Source organism: Varanus komodoensis, unplaced genomic scaffold, assembly GCF_004798865.1.
Source record: "Varanus komodoensis strain SLA01 unplaced genomic scaffold, ASM479886v1 scaffold32, whole genome shotgun sequence".
NCBI classification, from domain to species: Eukaryota; Metazoa; Chordata; class Lepidosauria; order Squamata; family Varanidae; genus Varanus; species Varanus komodoensis.
This window is the reverse complement of record NW_025335798.1, coordinates 4,869,520-4,888,049: the sequence shown is the minus strand read 5'-3', so window position 1 is coordinate 4,888,049 and position 18,530 is coordinate 4,869,520.

Sequence of the window (18,530 nt, the reverse complement as noted above, 5' to 3'; positions counted from 1 at the left end):
ATGTCAACTGCCTTATCCTCATTGGTCCATATATAGTGGCTAGATGGCTGGAGAGGCTGCTGCGGCTCTCACTCTTTCCAGAGTACTCGGTGGTAGTTGCATACCAGGACCATGAAAACCATGATCCTCGATTCAGACAACATAAGAAGCCATGGTAGTACAGAGAAAGCATGTTCCATCTTATCTTGGATTCTAAAGCTCAGACTTACCATGATGAAATGCCACAACTGGGTTCAGACACACAACAGACCAACAAGAGTAAAAACACAGTATGGATTGTCATGTTGTCTTAAACCAGCCGTGCAGTCTAGTTTGGGTGGGTGGCTTGTCTGCCCAGTTGTAGCAGGCAAGACATTATACATACAGAGATATACATACACATCTCCAGCTCTCCTGAAGACACGCTGAGAAATGATCTTACCCACCTTTTATTAAGGGTCAGATCATCACATGACAAGACAATGTGAGCATTTTCATGTTCACAGCATACAGTTTACAGATGTAGTGACTTCCACATAAGATTCTTTAGTGAGGGAGACTTTGCCCTAACAGGTCCTTCCTGTGCACAAGGAAGAAAAATGGCTCAGTGAGATTTTTCTTGCCTTTCTCTTTTTCCTGGCTTCTTATCCTCTGACTCTGTCAACCTGCCAAGAGAATAAAATTCTGCTTGGGCCCATAAAATTCTGTCTGGTTGTCAAATTTGGCATATTATGTGGTACAGAATATGATCTACATGCATTTTGATTTATAGCTGGACAATACAATAGTCCTCAGTTTCTTAAGGAATTATTATTCAGTAGTACCTGGGGCATGAAACATTGTATTTTTGTAACTTTTTTTTTTTGACCATCTGTATCTAAAGAACAATAGTTCTGTGTGACTCAGAAGGATGTGTGCAACACTTGGCTTTTTACATGGTCCCTACAAAAGTGGGGTCGCCACTTCTGAGTCACCAAAACAATGGACACCAATCTGCATATACTAATGTATCCCCAGGGATGCAAATTGAGAAACTATTGCTATAATCTAAATGGAAATATGGTTCTTTTTGTCACAGTGCAGAAGACTGCGACCAGGTGACTTGTGTGCCTTGCTCAGTCTCTTGGCCAGGGACTGCTGGTGAGAAATTTCAAGGCTCAGCTCCTCCTTCTCATGGTTTGCGATTTTTAAACTGGACAGCCCTTCAAACAGAGGACACCTTCAAAACAGAAGACTATAAAAGAGGTCACACAGCCACCCTGAATCAGCTGACTTGCTTTAGTTTAGGATTTATTCTGTTCAAGAGTGATGGCTGCTATGCTTCTAATCTTGCACATCATTTATCTGAATGCAAGATCTAATTTTGACAGGAGATCAAACAATCTGGCACCGTCCACCTGGCACATGCTCCTCTTACTTAACATTTTCCCCCACTCCACCCTTTCAACTGAATCATAGAAACTAGAGATTGAAAAGGACCACACGGTTGTGCAGTCCATCCAGAATGCCAGTGTGGGATTGTTGTTTTCTGCACAGAGGCTTGGCCAGTCCAGCTTGAGTGACTCAACCTGCAGGGCTTTCATCACTTCCCTTGGGGAGATCATTCCACAGGCCTCATGGACTTCACTGTTAGGAATATTTTCCTTTGCTCAGTTTCATCCTGTTTCTCTCATTCATCCCTTCACAGCAACTCCCTGAATGATGGGCCTTCTTGTTTTGGAGGATCGTCAGAGAGTTACGTGGTGTTCCCTTGTCCTGTAGCTAAGTGTTCACAGAGCCAGAGTTTAATAATCCTCTTTTCAAACCTTGTGTTGTTGATGTTGTATTTATTAGGAGAGAAAGAGGGAGGGAGGGAAGAAGGAAAGTAACAAATGTCAAACTTAAATTAAAATTGGGGAGGGGGAGGAAAGGAAAACCACACACACTCCCAAACTGGGGAGTCCTTTGCCAGGTTTAATCTCTGAGTTAATTTGGCTATGGCTAAGGAATACAGATGAAAGGACCTAGGCGCAACTATTGGCAGGCAAGAGGAAAACCCTGCATGAAGGATCCAAACCTGGTCTACTCAGCCTCAAGAAATGATGTAAGCCAGGAGTGGGCAGAACAGAAAGTGTGTCTCCAGATGTTTGGGATTTCAGCTCCCAGAAGCCCCTACCAGCATGGTCAACCCTTAGGAATGCTAGAAGGGGAAGTACAGGCCATCTGAGCTATAAGTAAGTGTTCCTGAACTAGCTGAGTTCAGACGGCAAGTGTGAGGATGCATGATGTACTGCTGGCCTTGTGTGTGCCTGTGCATATAGAAAACTAGATGGCAGGGTGGAAAGTTCTTCAAGCTTCTTCCTGACATGCTCCTTCTCTGTGCACAGGGAGCATTTTAATGTGGGAAAACAGTCAATCATGCCAGCCACCTTCACGCTAGCTGTCTGACATGGTGCATTCCAGAAAGAGCTTTATCTGTTGTTTGTGTCTGGCCGGTGGCAGATGGCTGGGAAAGGGTGGTCCACCTTCCAGAAATGATCCTTTGAAGCCAAGACCTGCTCAATCTTTAAACGAGAAGCGCCTTTCAAAAAACAGATGCATGTAAGGATTAATTCCATGGGAGGAAATTGGTGAAGCTGGAAAGCATCAGATAGCTTGGGATATCAGAGCTCCAGTGAGCACACTAGAATAGAATAAGCCTTCTAAAACAGGCATACACAATCCGTGGCCTGCAAAGCCTTATGGCAGCCTTCTAAGGATGCCCTGCCCTCCCACTGCCAAATTTCTGACCCCTCCAGTTTCACCAGTGTCTGTAACCTCCACACCATCCCTAGGAGATCCTAAGACAGATTGCTCCTTTCCTGCCCCTGCTAGTAACAAGAACATTTTGATTTCGATTTATATCCTGCCTTTTTCCTACAAAGGGCTCAGGGCAGCTTACATCTCCTCCTCCATCTTATCCCCACAACAACAACCCTGTGAGGTAGGTTGGGCTGAGAGTCTGTGACTGGCCCAAAGTCACCCAGTTGGCTCCATGGCTGAGCAGGGACTAGAACCCAGGGTGTTTGCATACATGTATATATGTCTACATGCATGTTCTTGTGGGATGCACTAGACCCCTGAGCCAGCACTATGTGCCCCTTGTGGCTGAAAGTGGTAGTGCTCCCCTACTCTAAAGGTGCAATTTATTTATTTGTATATTTACTTACACACAATGGCCAATCCAGCTCACCGAAAACCAAACAAAATGGGAATAAAACAAATAAGCATGCTGACATAGCATAATAAAGTCAAGCACTTTCTTTTTAAAAGAAGAAAATGGTACCCCTACCCCAAAACAGCTGAACCAGTACAAGAAAATTATCAGCTGGCAAGCTGAATGTCTCTAAACAGAAGTTTTAAGAAGGCTGAGAAAATTTAATAGGAGGAAGGGGCAGATGGTTTTCTTCAGGCATGGAGTTCCACAACCCACAGGGACGGTCCTTTCCAGTGTTCCCACTAGTAACACCTCAGATACAGTTGTGACATGCAGGAGAACCAGCCAGATGACATCAGTGTGTATGGAGGCTTGTATGGAAGAATATGGGGTTTTGCATACTTTCCAGCTGTTTAGAGTATTAAAGGTTACATCCACTCCTTTCAGAGAACCTCTTTCATTGGGCCTCTTTTGCAAAAGACAGCCCTATATTTGAAGTACTGACAGATAACTTTCCTCTCTTGAAGGTGTCCTTGATTTGAATGGTGTCCAGCTTAAAGAATGAGAACCATCATAGGGAAGAGTGGAGTCTTGAAGCTGCCCATCAACAATGCCTCAAAAGCAGATGGACTGAGACACACATGTCACCTGGTTATAGTCTGCCACACTAGTCAAGATGCACTGTGTATCTATTTAAATTGTAATAATTATTTCTAAACTCATATCTATTCACATAAATTATCACATGCAAATGTTTGCAAATTATCGACCTCTTTTGTCCACTTTTTTGATGAGCCATGTCCTCTGTTTTGGTATTGTTTTCTAGCTAGGTCACCTAGAAGAACAAAAGTGGCACATATATCAAGGATCCATTGCTAGGAATGAGAAAAGATTTGCATCATAAAGAAGGGAAGCTCCACTATCTAACTTATATTACAATATTTTTCCTGCTTCACCTGGTCAGCAATAGGGTATTTTCAAAAGTCACAATCAAACAAGGGATAGTCAGATGGTGTGAATGACAATGCAAACAAAATCCAAGATACCTTCAGTAATTGATGACAAAGAAATAGCTCAGCACTTTGTTTCATTCTGATTTATTTCAAAGAATAAAACCAATGGATTGTGGTCACAAATATAATTCAGAAATAATATTTTAAAAGTATTATTTAAATATATATATATATATATAAACAATATAGTTAATTGCATATAATTTAAAGGCCTAAGAAGTATTAGCCTTCATAACACAGAATAGCCTAATGTGACTGTAACACATGCATCTGATCTGATAATTTCAGGTGAGACCTTGGCTAAGTATTCCTAAATGCTTTACAGATTGTAATATATGTAGATGTTAAGTGTAAAGTGAAGGATGTCATTGAAGGCATTTGAAGGCAACTAGGGAAGCTTTGTCACTCGCATCTCATTGTATCTTTGCAAAGGTGACAGGCAAACTTAAGAAGAACTTAGTATGACCTTCCTGGGCACAAGTGTCTTCCAGATGTGTTGGATTACCATAGGCATTGGGAGTGCTGGGTGTTGACATCCAACATTTCTAGAGGCCACCTAGGTTGAGGAAGGCCAGCTTAGTAGGTCATACCAAGCCCAGTCCAATGCCCCTTCTATGATTCAGGAAAGTTGAAGTATGCTTAGGCAATCCAAGGTCATTGCAATGCCACAACTGGAAGCACAAACTTTCATAACTAGCCCCTGTGACATATGCTTGGATCCTTAGCTTTTTGTGCCTCAAGAGAATTGGCACTGAACCAGCTAACCATAGAAGTGACTCAGCTTCATGGAAATGAACAGGAAGAACTCAACTGTGACTAATGTTAAGTGAGATTGTGTCCAGTGTCCTTAAACCCCTCAAAACATATAAAGGAAATTAAGATACATATTTATGCATTTGATTTAAATTCCATGACCACCTTTTTGAAACATCTAAAGAAGCCATAAACAATTAGGAACATGGAATGAGGAGGAGCATATGACAAAAGTTAGTGCTCAAAAGTTTGTGACAAATGTAGAAAAACCCTCAGAGTTATGCTTTGTCTAACATGGAGACATATTAACTAGTAGACACATGAATATCCTTATCCACCATGCATGTATCTAATTCCTCTTTACAGTCATCTAAACTGGTAGCCGGCAAAACACATTCGGTAATTCCAAACTCCATAGTTTTAGTTAGGTGGTGGATGGAAGCACTGGAGGCCAGGGAGGGGAATTTGGTCACTTCTCTAGCACTGCTTGACCCCCCCCCCCCATCTCTGGTAGGTGCTCATACAGCACCTTTCAGTGGTGGAGAATCTGGTGGCAAATTAAGTCATGGAAGATGAAATCATTTTGGATGAGACAAATGAATGATTTGGGGGAATTAACTGGACCGGATGGATTAACTAGAGAAAATATCAATATGGAAGGTATTTGGCAGATAAATTAATCTTTATGTAGAATTGGAGAGCTAAGCTGCTTTTGGGAAAGAGATTAATGGAAGAGGAGTTGGTTTTTGGAGGGATCTAAGAGAAAAAATAATTTGGAGAATATCTGAGAGGAAAATGAACATTTGGGGGAAATTAATGGAAGAAGTAATCAATCTGTGAAAATCTGGAAATAATTTTTATGGTGGGATCAGGGACCTAAATGGATTCAGAGAAGAAAATAATGAACGGGGAAATGGGGGAGGAGTGGGGAAGAAGAGGAACTGAGGGAGTTAATTGAAGGAGAAATGGATTTGAGGGCATCTAAGAGGAGAATTGAGTCTGGAGAGTGTCTGGGATGTAAAGAAAGTTAAGGATAAAATAATGAAAGGGGCATGTGTCCATTTACTCCATCTCTTTTTCTGATGGTACTGAAATGCCTCAGCCAAACTTGCCATCGAGCAACTGCATCCATCTATTGTTTATCTCCCAATTGCTAGTGTTAACATGAGCCTTCTATTTAGCTTAGCTATCATGGAAGTGTATTTGGAGGGAGGTGAGATGGGCCAGCACTGACAGGCCTGTAGCCAGCCTAAAAAGCCTAAAAGTTCTGAGCAGGCACCAAAATGTGTGTGTGTTGTGGGGGTTGTTCATCTGATTTGCAAGCCTTTCAAAAACAAAATTGTAAACTGATTTTGTAAAGTTACTTCCTTATAAAGAGAGTTGGGGAGGTGGAAAGAATTTTTTTGAGGGGGCAAGACCCCTTGTCAAAGTCTGGCTAGAGGTCCAAACTTTGTGTGGGTAGACTTAAGGGATCCTATAGTAGGAGCTGCTTGGTTTAGTTGCCTGGACTTGTAGCCCTCCCATGTTTGGGAGGCATCTTCTCTCTGTTCTGTTGAACCTGCCTAGTTGAGAAGGTTATCTCAGGAGCCTTCTGAACCATGCTGCCTATGCAAAGTCTGGTTGGCCCAAACTCAAACTCAATAACAGTCTGAAATTATAGAATTCACTTTCTCTGGAGTCTCATCAGGCTGCATCTTTATAAAGTTTCATGAGATTGTTATCACTTGTTTGTTCTGCCAGGATTTTATTGTATAGGTTCTTTGGGTATTGTTTCACAGACTGCATTCTTCTTAAAGTATGTCTATTGCTGGTGTGTTCACATATATGAATGTGTGCATGAGAAAAGGGGAGAGGGGGAGAGAGAGAGCAAGAAAGGGACTGGACTGGGTTTTAATATATTCAGCAGTTGTGTTTTAAATTTTTCTTATTCCTTTTTTATATGTATCCCTGCTTTATTTCTGCTTCATCACTCTTTTTTGAAAGGTTGACTGTAAGTTTTTAAAAAAACATAATAATGGTAGAGATAAACACCACACTGAAGAATTAGTTCTGCAGTATAGCAAGCAAGAATCCTCCTAACATGAAGGTTTCAACTTGCAATGCGCATTCTTACTCTGCAGAAGCACTGCCGTGTTACTCCAACTTCAGACTTCCAAGCACCTAAATAGAAATATTACAGCTTCTGGATTTATCTTTACTTTGAAAGTCCTTTGCTCACTGCCCCAGCAAACATCTTGACTGGGAGGGAAGACTGCTTTTAGCCATTTTCATTTCTCCATGTGTGTCTTTGTGTGCACCTTTCTCCCCCCCACCCCACCTCTTTCTGTTTGCACTCACTAGTTCATACCATGTGTGGTGAGGTCATCAGAGCCGGTCAGTCGAGTGCATTTGCAGGAGAAGTGCTGTGTACTCAGGTGCAGCTTGCTCTTCTGAAGTAATCACTCAGCCCTTAGCCAAGTCCCTCACTGAGGGGAGCTGCTTTTCTCTTCTATCACACCTTGGCGTTATTCTGTTCTCATGAGGCCAAGCAACAGGCAAGTCAAAAGTGCACAAACATGGAATGAATTATCTCTGCTAAAGTGTTGCTCAATTATACCCAGAAATTCTCCCTTTTCTTCTCTCTCTCTCTCTCTCTCTCTCTGAATCTTCCCCTTACTTTTCCTTTTAAAGTTATCAAGATTATTTTCCTTGCAACCAAGGTACGAGGGAAAAGATGGATTTTTACCATTCTTTTTTCCTATTTTTAACCCATCAACCTGTATCCTTAAAATCTTTCATTGACCCATTCATCTCAGAAACATTCAACAAAACTGATATTGGGGAGAAAATTAGTTTGTGCACGTGCTTGGGTGTCCCACAGGGAAACACCATCACATCTAAAATTCCTTGGGCATTTACAGAGAGTTATACCATATCATCAGAGAAGCCCTCCAAATAGAAACTTCAGCCGCTGTGTTAGGAAAGTGTTAATTAGCTTGCACTGAGAGCCACCCAGAAAAGCAATTTCCAGAGTCAGGGTGGGAGCTATTTGCTGAATGATAACACCACATGGCTGAAATAGTGCTAAAGTTGCATCAGTCTTTCCTTTATAAATCATGAGTCCACTTGGACCGAGAGTCTTTAGCAGCCTGAGAATGAATGATATTGATTTTCAAATATTGTGTGAAATAGTTGGAGACCATTTGGAATCCCAGCACAGTAGATGACAAGAGCTGATGGTTCTTTCTTTTATTACTCAGTGCCCCCTTTTTTGAAAGACTATGTCATTTACTTCCTTTCTTCTTTCTTTCCTACCAAGCCCAGCTTGCACAGGCTATAACTGTTGAGAGGTTCTCTGCATGAGGCCTTTATTGTGTGCTCACGATCCCTCATTTGCAGAAATTTGTGGGGCCTTTTCCTAATGTTGCTGTCCTCCAGGCCCTCTCCCATGCTTTCAAGCCATTTTTGCAGCTTTCTTTGAGAGCAAGGGAATTCAACGGGTTAGCATTCTAACCGAAACAAATCTTTCTGTAGAATGCAATTCTGCTGGACTGCAGCTACACTACAGCATCCCCTTGTGGCTGGTTAATAGGATGTGTGGAAAGACAGGGCAAGACAAAGCCCAGGAAACAAAAGGTGTAAAGGACACATTTTCTTTTTCAGAATGAAAATGGAAGAAGCAGCCCTGGTAGAGCAGTGGGCTAAACTCCTCATCTTCATCTAGGACAAATGATCTCTTAGTCAATAGTATTTGATTGCAAAAGTAACTATTAAGTGAGCATAAGATTTATAGTCATGAGTGCATGCATAGGAGTGTAAGAAAGCTAGACATAGTATGGTCATGAACTGGAGAATGAAATAATCTATTTGCATGCCACCCGCCTAAACTTAAAAGAGGCAGATTCTGATATCACAGCGGGAAGCATGTTGAATCCAGATACCTCCAAAACTCTATGAGTCTGAAATCTCATGCAGAATCATCCTTTGGAGTTGACAGGCCTTTTATTGAACTCGAAGGAGAAAATACTTGGATGCAGATTATAAAGGATTATTAGGGATTACAAGAGATTATTAGCAGTGGGGTTTTGCCTTATCTCTTGTCCATGACTTACTCCTCAGTTTTATTTGGAACGGACGGGCAAGTGACACACACATGGGAGGACACTGGCTATTGTGCCCACTGAAGAACTGTTGGCTCAGTTTATTATTTATTATGTTTTATGTCAGGTTTGTGCCTCCATAGCAGAGGTATCCAGACTAATTTGTAGCTGGGAAAAGGCAATTCAGAGAGAATGTTCATCGCAACAGTATTTCATTATGTGATATCATTCTGCAAGTGAGCTATACACTTCTTGCATGCCCTGATGGCTATCGATAAGTAAAGTTACCTGCTACCTTTACCAACACCTGCATCTTCTTGTTCTTTTTCTTATCCTTGGAATGAAGTGAAAGTCACCAGCAAATTATATTTAATACTTCCAGTCTGCTGTGTTGACTTCATGAGCCTTCTGCTGCTGTTTATTTTCTCCTTGGGAGCTGTGTGGTCCATCCTTCCTGTGCTGAAGGACACAGGAAGACCATTTGGGGAGGGGATGTAATTTAGAGAAGACAGGCAAACATAAGGCCCCACATCCACTTCTTAGGTGGCTGTGACAAGAGCTAGGAGAGGCACTGCCAGTCAGAGTAGATACCACCGTGTTTGAAGGGCTCAGGGTAAGATTGAGCCCAGCATGAAAGAGCAGCTTGGCTGGTCTTCTCCACTGCACCAAAGCAAGGCAAAGCCAAAACATGGCCCTCTCCTCCTCTGTCATGTACAGATAGGATAACGAACTTTCATCACTGAAGAAGAGCTAAGATGCAGTGAGGCAGGGCTAGCCCAGAAGTGCATGTTGCTGCTTGAGGTTGGGACAAGATGCTGTCCTTTCCCCACCCAAACCATGTGCAAAATTTTTCAGCCATGGTGACACGTCAGCATCCTCCTCTCTATCTGAGGGCAGCAGGATGGCTTCGGAGGCTCATGGCAGGCCCCGTTGTCAATACAGCTTTTCTGTTCCCTGCCTACCATTTGCCACCTGAGGTGGCTGCCTCAGTCTGCCTAATGGTAGGGCCAGTCCTATTGGCTGTGATAGCTGAAAAGGGGGTGGTGATATCGAAAGACATTACACTTCGAGTATCAGATGCTGGAGTTAAAGCACAACCTGTGTGTCACTGCCCTGAGGATATCTGGACACTGTTGGATCTGCAAAAGAGAAGCAACATTTCAAAAAGCATAAACATGTGCAGTCAGGAACATGATAGCATCTTGGCCTATTGATATAAATATACATCGATTTCATACCTTCACAGCTTTCTTATGATCCTGAAAGGGCATCTCATGGATTATGTAGGTATCATGATTATGCCTCTAGAGCAGAATGCCAGCCCTGATGTTGGTATACATATTTTTCTGCCCAGTGGACCCAAGAGGATGAAAAATCTATTTAAACAAAGCTTGGCAAAAAAAAAAAACCCCACTACCAGCCCTGCTGGTCGAAATTCAGTAGGACGTCAGACTCAATGGTTTCTCCAGCATCTATCCTCCTTTTCCTGTTCCATATTGCCCTGCCGGAAGGCTATTTTTGTTGAACACTGTTAGAGACAAACTGCTGAACTAAACAGGCCATGCCTCCTATCCCTCAAGGCAGGTCTGAGGCTTTGTTACCTGCCTTGAGCCTCAGCAGGAAAGGATATGACCACATATTATATGCATTTTTCCCTGCCACTTTTTGCATTAAGACTCAGAACCATGCAATGGTCTCACAGTCCCCAAACATTGCTGTCTTCCACTCTGTTAATTTTCGATACAGAAGTAGTGAGATCCATATTCCAAGCAATGAAGTACCGGGTCATCCAGAAATGTGCAGTTGCTTGCCAAATAAGCTTCATTATGAAGCTCAAATTTCAATTCATACTAGCAACCCTGAACACATGATGAAAAATCAGTACGGCTGCGAAATAGCTTCAGCTGGAAGGCATGGATCCCATACACATATGGATGTGGAGGCTGTACTCTGCAAAATCTCTCTCTCTCTCTCTCTCTCTCTCTCTCTCTCTCTCTCTCTCTCTCTCTCACACACACACACACACACACACACACACACACACACACACACACACACACACAGTGCGTGTTTCAACCCTCAGTGTGCAACCTGCCTTTGGTTGACTCCAAACTATTTTGTGGGGAGGTGGGGTACTTTTAAGAGAGATTAAATTTGTGTTCACACTTGTGGGGGGGGGGGGGCTTTTGAGACCATGGCTAATATCACATTATAGTAGACCAACGATGGGAGAGAAGGAGGGGGGAAAGGCAGAAAACTGCATGATAATCTCTAATGAATAGGGTTTAGCGTAAGACCTCCATGAAAGCAGGTTATCCCACATCTTCAGTTGGGGTGGGGATAGAAAAATGCCTTTTGTAAGCAATGGGCTTAGGCCACCATTGGAGACAGGATACTACGCTAGATGGCCTGATTTGATCTGGGTATAACACAGCGGATTTCATCCTATTAACATTCACGATTCCTGTTTTCATGGCTGTTACAGCCCCACATGGTAAGCCTTGATGTGTTGAAAGTTATTAGCTGCTTTTCCAATACGTGAGTCATGCCTTATTCAGTTCAAGAGGCGGGGGGAGGGGGAGGCTTGGCTGAGCAAAGAACTTTTGTCATTCCCCCAGCCCCGTCTCAAGCCTCTTGGATTTCATTGAGCTATTTTGTTTAAGGAACTATCAATGGTCTCGATAAAAATCAGTGGCCAAATGAGCTGATCCCATTCTCTGAGTACAAATTAATGGTTATGCCTATATTCATGGGCATAACCATTAACAAGAAAGGCTTTGTTTCTATTTTGCTAATCACACAAGGTCTAGTATTCTTTACTGTGGTTCTACTAATGTTACATGTTTTGTTTCTCCCCCCAGCAGGATGCACATCATGTGTGAAAGGCAGATGAACATTCAAAACCTACTGCTAACATTGTTTTTGTGACAGTCCAGGGTGTCCCGTTTTCCCAGGCTTTTTAAAGCATCGTCATTTTGCTTTCAATGGTTTATTTTTATCCTATCTTGCTTTTGTAAATGATCCTGAAACCTTATGCTGAAGGAATGGCACAGGCTCATTTTAAATCCACTAATTAAACTGGATGCATACTGCAGAAATGTAGCAAAACAGAGCTTCCAGGTGGGCCTCTCCAAATGTTAGGGACATGCATTTGCCTTTCATACTCTTTTATTTATGTGTATATGTGGGGGTACTTCATGGGGGGGGGGACACTGGACTCAGTGTCTAGGACTGCCATTTTCCAGCTGCGGCAGATTTTCCAGCTCCACCCCTACCTAGACAGTAGGAACCTGAAGATCGTTACCCATGCTCTGGTATCTTCCAAAATAGATTATTGTAATGCGCTCTGTGTGGGGCTGCCCTTGAAGATGGTCCGGCAATTGCAACTGGTGCAATTGGTAACTGGTACTGCCAGAGCGGCCCATAGAGCACCAGTGCTGAAAGAGCTTCACTGGCTGCCAGTTGTGGCCCGGGCCCAATTCAAGGTTCTTGCATTGACATATAAACCCCTAAATGGCTTGGGCCCAGCTATCTAAAGGACAATCTGCACACATATATACGTACCGCCCCCTTAGATCAGCCCAGGGGGCCCTTCTATGAGAACCACCCTCAGGGAGATGAGAGGGGTGGCAACTAGGAGAAGGGCCTTTTCTGCTGCTGCTCCCCATCTCTGGAACTTCCCGCCCCCCACAGGGAAATTCGTCTGGAGCCGTCTTTATTGTCTTTTTGGCACCAGGTGAAGACATAACTTTTTAGTAATTTTTTTAACATTTAGCCTGTATGCTGTGGCCCTTTTTAACTGTTTTTATAGATGTTTAATTCATTATGTTTTAACTGGTTTTTAATGTGTTTTTACCCTGTTAGTATGTTTTGCATTGTAAGCCACCTAGGAAGGCCTTGGCAATGATAAGCGGCCTATAAATACATGTAAATAAATAAATAAATAAATCATGGCCATTATGTATCAAAAACGATTGCTCATAATAGGTGAAACTCTCATTTGTATGGCATCCTGCATTCTTTCCATTTATCATTGGACATACACCATCTCATCAACTCTGATTCTGGTTTACAATGTCAGGATGGCAATCCATGCAGTTGTCCATCTTTACGTGGATCACTTGCATGAGAGAAGGGAAAGGCATGTGCCAGAAAACTATTGCTGCGCAACAGCAGTACTGAATCAAGCCTAGGAATTGCACCTATCTGGCTGTATATATTTCTCACCATTTCTCCCTGCTTGTGGCTTGACATTGCATCAACCTACAAAGTAATGAGAAATCACCTTTTTTTATGAAAGCGAACTGCAATCCATAAGAAAATTTACTTCTAACTCCCATTCTACGGCCACCAACATATAGCAGAAAAGCTTTCAGAAGGAGGAAATGAAATAACCCTTTGGCCTCTTCACAGCTCACCTATGTATGCAATGCCGTGCTCCCCACAGCATTGCCAATTTCCATGGCATGTCAAGGTATTTTTCTGAATTCTGTTTGCTAAATTGCTCAGACTGTTTTCAAGTTTTCAGCTAAGCTCTCCATTCCCTTACAGCCTACAGGCATGGCACACCTGTACCTTTTCCTGGGCTGCTCACCCTAATATTCATTGCTAGTAGATATAAACACAGGTATGTGTGACTTGGACCAGTAGATAGTTTATGTTTTGACCTTTATGACCACTCTCAGACCAAGGATTAGGTAAGTATGGCAGACTCATTTCTTCCAACTTCCTCTGACGTTAGATGGAGAAAGCAGGTTACTGTTTCTGGGAAATGGTCATTTCTCTGAATCCGAGATTAAAAGAAGTAGGGAGTGTATTTCCCAGGGGCTGGCTGGATCATATCCTGCCTGGCATGCCATGCCATGCAAATTGGCAAGTTGTTTTGCCCGAGGCAAAGCCATCGCTTCACCTTCTGAGAAGTGTTTTTTCCACACCAAGGAATGTTTTGGAAACCTAGGCTGGACATAGTGGGAACAGGTGGCATTTTTCTTGGGCTCTACCTCCTCTCTAGTCATAAGTCTACTTTCATTCTTCCTTTTGTCTGGATGGATCTGTCAATCTTGATCTCAGCAAGATTGTTCAGTTTTTGAATTCAAACTTCTTCTGACCTGTGCCCACCTGATGGTGCATTTTTACTTTATTTTTAACATCCTTATGGACATTTGCACAAATTTTTGGAAAAAGTTCATATTAATGTGTACATTTTAAACATGCATTTCTCGGCCTATGCAGCCATTTTTGAAACATGAGCTTGTTTTTGCACCATTTCCAAATGCATACAGATTGTCAAAAGCATATTTGTTTTGTTTTACAGAAAGCACTGCAAGCTCAGAATTGCATAGATTTCTGGATGCAAATTGACTTCAGGTCCATGTGGTGCAAACTGGATAAACGTCTAGAACAACAACATACAAAATCTCAATAGAGCATCTTTCTCATTCATTCCAACTTTTCAGTGTATTCTTTCTTCTCATCTAACTCTTAGCAGCCTAATTTACATAAAGTGGCTTCATCCCATATTTTCTAATTAACAACTGGACATTTACAATGTAAGTAAAAACTAGGGGGAACCATGGGCATGCCTTAGGGATGTAAGGATTTTGTCGAATCTGCTCCATCTGAGTTTTGCTGATTGTCAGGTGCATTTCTTTCCTCATCTGCTGATTGGCGCAATCAGGTTATGAGCGTTTTGTTTGTTTGTGGATATGCATTTCTGTGAATGTGCACATGTGCTAATTCACATTGGTGCAAATGCACACTTGCACAAATGTGCATTAGTACACATCTCCATAAGTAAATACCAGTTTCCAGTTTCACAGGACCCGTGCTATTCAAAATAAGGCTGCTCGCTGAAGAAACTATAGATTGGATGCATAGAAATCCGAACTTATTTGATGCTGACATTCCTGATATATATGCATCAGTTTGCTCCAAGTGTAGTTCAAAGCCCAATTGGACCTTTCCTTTCAGACATCTTTTGCTTTCCCACATGTGCTACTGAACAACAGTTTGTGGAACCTATCACCTCTCTACATTTATCTGAAATGCTATGGATGTTCAGCATGGATGTTCATGCTGTAGTAGGGGTGTTCATTTTTTCTTTCTTTCACATTCAAGTGTTTTAAAATCTCAAGTTCTTTCCATCCAAAATATGAAGAAATTTGTGAACGTTGTAAAATTTGCAAATTCGTATCAGTAAACAAACCAAAACAAAATTCTGAGCTATCTCTATCAGCCAAATTCACTAACAGAGAATTCTCACTCCATAGAGACATAGAAACAGAGCATGTCAGAAGAGGCCTCCTGGGTGTCTCCACTCATGACATGCCAACCACGCGCATGTCCAGCCTATCCTTAAACGCCCTCACCGATGGGGCTTCAACTACTAAGTACATGGACAGTTCTATACCTGTCTGTCATAGCTGGTGAAGATGGAAAGCTTGTCAGAAAAAAAGAGGTAGCAAACCTGATTCAGGACCTGAAACATGGCTGAACACATAGAGTTTCAAGCTCAGACTTTTCAGAGCTAAGCACCCAAAGCTTTCTGCCTGAATGGACAAATCTATTACTTTCACTTTCTTTAATGTTCAGATTTTTGAAGTCTCAAGCTCTTTGCATCCCAAATAGGAAGGCATTTGAGAATTTTAGTAAATCCTTTTCAAAAATAGGCTGCAGTGAAATTCATGCCCACTCCTACTCTGTAGGAGGTGTGATTCGGAGACTGTATTAGCCCTTTCATTTATAGGGATTGTGCAGAGAGATTGCAGTACATTTTTGCAGAAACCTCCTTGTCCCAGCAGGACCTCTAAATTTAGCTGAAGAGGTGTCAGTATCCAGCAGGGGCTTTGGATCAGCAGGTGAGGTCTGTTATCTTGTCTAATTAGTACTGCTTGGGTTACAAGCTCATTAATACATAAAACTGGATCATTTTTATATAGTCTCATTGGAAGCATTCCAATGGAATCAACCCACAGATGTTGAGCTGAGGTCTCTTGCTGCTGTTCTGAGTTTCTATACTGCAGTCTTGTATGGACATCAGCATTTTTATAGCAACATATTTCTCACAGGAAGAGACAACTGGAAAAATAATATAATATGGAAATAAATAATTAAAATGGTTTTTATGTAGGGTTTTCCTCCACCATTTCAGATATCTGTACCCTTGTCTAAAATCCAAAATTGGAAGTGGCCATCAGATTAGAGATTTTTTTTTTCCTGTTAAATGAAGATTATCTACTGTATGTCATTAAGGTTGCATGACATACCTTATTTCTCAGTAAACATGCCTAGAATTGTGCTATCTAAAAATATGATTTCTGCTTCCAGAAAGGACTATGTCTATTGGGTGTATTTATATTAGCACATCTGAGGCACAGAATTTAGAATCTGTTTGTCAAGGGACAAAGAGGGAATGAACAACTGAGAGAAGACAATAATTTATGGGGTATTATTGGCAAACAAGATCTTTATCCCAGGCTGGCTGTGTATCCTTGAGATAGCTGAACCTTTAGTAAATCCAAGGTGACATTTTAGGCTTCCCTTCAGCCATGACACATGAGAAAGATAGTTTTCCAAAGCTGCATTTATCGACTTATGTACCCAAACACTGAGTTCCATGTTCTGGGGTAGATTTGGAGAGCACATGGAAAGCTGCAGAGGGGAGGAGAGCATATAGAAATCCAAAGTGGAAGCCCCCCATTTCTCTGCTCTGCTAGAACACTGGATCTAACCCACAGGTTCAGATATATGATTTAAGTATACATTACTTTTTTCCATTAGCCCCATTTTGATGTTGGGTTTTCCCGTAATGTTTCAGAGAGTTCTTCTTCACTCTAAATATTTTCACTGTTTCTTCTCTTTTCTTTTGCAACTCCCTGTATTTTTTTCAATGAAATGGTACCGTGTGGGCGTGTTTGGAAGAAATAAAAATATGAGAAAACTTACACTAGAAGGATTTGTATTCTATCTGTGCAAAATGTCACCTATTTTTTGGAATTTCATTTTTCCCCATAAAAGCAAAACAAAAAATTGGTCTCCTCTTTTGAAAATGTGCTGTGGGAGGAGGAAATACAGAGTCAGCTTTACCTCTGTGTTGATATTCTGCAGGCAGTTTTGGAGTCCACTGTCCCACCAGACATTAGGAACAATTAATAAATACTGATGAGTCACACAGATGTTTTCCTCTGGGCTGCAACTCCAGATGGCCGCCATGCGCTTAACAATCCCATGTTGTCTTCTTGAAAAGTCCAGGGTGGAGGTGATTTTTAATGCGGTCCAATGCCTAATTTAGACAGGTGTAATTAGATGAGATGATCATGGAGAGGGCCAGTAGTGACATTCCTCTCCGGCTGCATGCGGTAGAGTTGTTGGCCAAAATGGGCCTAGAAGGCCACAGTTCATTTTGTTGGACCACACAGAAGAATTGCTGATCTCCAACCACCCTTCCGGCTCTCTCTCTCTCTCTCTCTCGCTCTCTCTCTCCTCCTTTCCACATGCACTTATACACACAAAGAGACATTTAGAAAAACCTAACTGGTGTACATGTCATACTTCTCAATACAGTAGGAATCACAGATGCCTTTTCTCTGTAAGAGTCTGATTAGATTAAGAGACAGCTTAGAGTCAGAAATTTGGCAGCCGTGTTGCAGGATTATGCTCACTGGGCTATAATTGCAGCTGTAAATTTGATAAGAAATTCCAGCCTATATCATTTATCCAGCATTTTATTTGACACATAACAGATAATGATAGAGACAGATGGTATTTTAAGAAAGGAGGCAGAGTTTAGGCTGAGCTTTCAAATGCATCTGTGTTTCCTCACCTCATATCTCTCAGCCATCATAGGGAATTGGCAATCAAATGGTTTGTTTTCCCAGAGATTCATAAAATTATAAAACAAGGAGGTAGGGAGAAGCTAGGGCAAAGGATCCATCTGGACGTATAATCTCATCTTCTTAATGCATAGCAAAAAAACATCTAATGACTCTGGTATCAAGTCTGGGATGATCTCTTTCTCTATGTGTTTTAAAATAATTTATTTATGGGAAAAAGTGGAGATGAAAAGACACTGCTGCTTTAAGTTGCCGTGGCAGCGGGTTGGGAGATGTGTGATATGTTCCTTGGCCTACTCCATGGAAGCTCCACTGAAGTGAATGGGATTTGTACAGGAACTGCTATGGAAAGTGCCAAAAAGGCAGAAGGCTTTTCTCTCCCACTCACACCTGGCAAGTATCCAAATCAAATCTGAAACATATCCAAAGGTTCTCCCCTTAACAAGATGGAACTTTTGGGGGTTTGAGCCTAAATGCAGATGGGAAATCTTGACACTGGGAGCTCAGTGCATCTCTCTCTCCACCAGTCATAAGCAGCGGAGCCTTTTCACGGAAAGCCCCCTTTTGTGTGAGCTCCAGTCCAAGGGGTATCACTCTGAGCAACTATTTTAGCATCACTTTTTATCATCAAGCTTTCATGATGAACATTTGTGGGAGTCGGTCCTAGGCTTAGCGCATCCTGCACATGTAATGAGGGTCA